This window comes from Silene latifolia, chromosome Y (genome assembly GCF_048544455.1).
Source record: "Silene latifolia isolate original U9 population chromosome Y, ASM4854445v1, whole genome shotgun sequence".
NCBI classification, from domain to species: domain Eukaryota; kingdom Viridiplantae; phylum Streptophyta; class Magnoliopsida; order Caryophyllales; family Caryophyllaceae; genus Silene; species Silene latifolia.
Window position 1 is genome coordinate 286212639 of NC_133538.1, and position 2178 is coordinate 286214816.

The following is a 2178-nucleotide window of genomic DNA, read 5'->3' on the forward strand; positions in this document are numbered from 1 at the left end:
CATGTTGGGTGGTCATCGGTGGTAAAGGTGGCGGTTTGTGGTGGTGGTGGCTGGAATCACGCGAAAACAGGGGAACAATGCATGTGTTGTTGCTGCCGGTGTGGGGTTGTTGCTGGGCTGTTGTTGATGGATCGTGTTTCTGCTGGTGGTGTGTAGTGTGTCAAGGCGTGATGGGTGGCTGTTGGAGGGGTTAGGGTGGCGGTATGGCTGGTTTTACGCAAAGGGTTATTGGGTGTTGTGGTATAAAACCGTGTAGTGATGACCTGACTAGACCACGACTTGGGCTAGGGTTGTGTGGTGATTTTTGTTGCGTGAGTCAGTAGCTGTTATGGTGGTGTCATAGTGAGCGGTGGTGGTGCGAGTAGGTGGTAGTATGCAGTGGTTAAAGCTTCGAAGGTAGGGGTTGTATATGTCGGGTTTTCGGTAATTTGTATAGGATGTGGTTGTTGTGGCTAGGGCGTGTATTTGGAGGCTGTTTAGGACGGTTTAGGTGTTGGTTAAGGGTTGTCGAGATTGGCCGTGTTGCGGGCTTGAGAGGGCAGGAGATGGTGGTGTCATTGGCGGGTGGTAGTGTCGGGAAAAGGAGGTTGGTGGAAGGGTGTGGTACACGGTTTCAACCGTGTATGAAGTATTTATGTGGGGTTGTGGTGTTTCACGTGTTGGGTTTTAGGTAATAGTTATGGGTTTACTTGTTTATTTAAGACAGGTTTTTACGTAATTATTTACATGGGAAACAGTTAATTAAATTAAAATTGTTGATAAGTAATTTGGGTAATAAATTAAATAATTAATAAATAATTAATAAAAGTGTAAATGAATTAATATTGGAATAATGATATTTTATTAGGTGACGAAGTTGTTTAGACGATTTAATTGGGTTTCTACGTGTTGGATTGTTTTGCTTTGCTTGGAGCGTTGTATACGGAATATTTGTTGATCAGGTAGGATAATCTACTCAACTATATTTGTTTGCGTGTTTAATACGTGGATGTTATTGGAAGGATGATTGGTTTATGACTGCTTATTTGGTAACTTTTGACGACGAGTTTGAAACCGCACCAACTAAAAGCAGCCTCCCTATGGAATACGATACCCGACTTACCTCTGCTACGTTAGTTAGAGCCAGCAAGGTTTATGTTTGATAGGGTTGCGACAATCCTCATCAGAAATTTTCATCATACTTCACATTGTAAGCATTATTGGAACACACATCAAATGTGTGACCATTTCCTCCACACAATTCACAAGAGGGTCCTTGAACAACTTCCTCCATGGGAGGAGCATACGAGCCACTAGCTTGGTGCACTTGATTCCTTTGCATTTGCTCAAGTTTCTTTGTGAGAAGATCAATTTTAGCATTGGTTTCGGCATTCGAGCTACAAGAGTTCTCTTGAGGATAGAGGCTACTTCTTCTCAACATGTTTCCTCTTGACCGATAGTTAGATTTCGAGTCAAACATTTTTTTGATAAGGGCCGAACCCTCTTCATCTCCTAGATGATGGAATGCCCCCCCACCCCCCCCCCCCCCTCCCCCCCGTGGAGGCATTCACCATCTCTTTAATCCTTGGTAGCAATGTTTGAAAGAACGTTTGGGTGATGTACTAAGATGGAATCCTATGATGTGGACAACGTTCCAGGAGGTCTTGAAACCTATCTCAAGCTTCCTCTACAGACTCTTCATCTTCTTGTTGAAAAGTAGTTATCTCGTTCCGGATCATATCGGTCTTGGAGGATGGGTAGTATTTAGCTAGGAAAGCTTTGGCTAAGGCGTCCCATGTGGTGAATATGTTTCGTGCATGAACGTTTAGGCAACGATCCACTTTGTCCCTTAGAGAGAATGGGAACAACATCAACCTCAAAGTATCTTCAGGCACTCTATTGTGCTTCATCATTGCAACCTTGCTCTTGAACTTTCTAAGGTGGGCATGTGCATCCTCATCAATGTGCCCACCAAAGCTATCCTTCTCGATTAAACCAACTTGGGTGGGATGAATTTCAAAATTTTTGGGGGCTAAGGTGTCGAAGTTAATTGGAGCGGAAGTATCATCGTGGTTTGGTCGGTTATGGTCTCGTAGAGCCGCCATTCTAGGATTTGTAAGAGGTGTATTTGGTGGTGTTTGAGGTGGTGTATTTGGGATTTGGAGATTGTGGAAGGGATTTGCTACGAATGGATCAATG

General features: G+C 43.7%; 1 non-coding gene across 1 annotated transcript; it reads left to right on the forward strand.

Moving 5' to 3' along the window:
- Nucleotides 1-1611: 1611 nt before the first annotated feature.
- On the forward strand, nucleotides 1612-1715 carry LOC141635900 (small nucleolar RNA R71). The gene has a single exon (XR_012540554.1). It is a non-coding gene; the product is annotated as a small nucleolar RNA R71 (small nucleolar RNA).
- The last annotated feature ends 463 nt before the right edge of the window (nucleotides 1716-2178 follow it).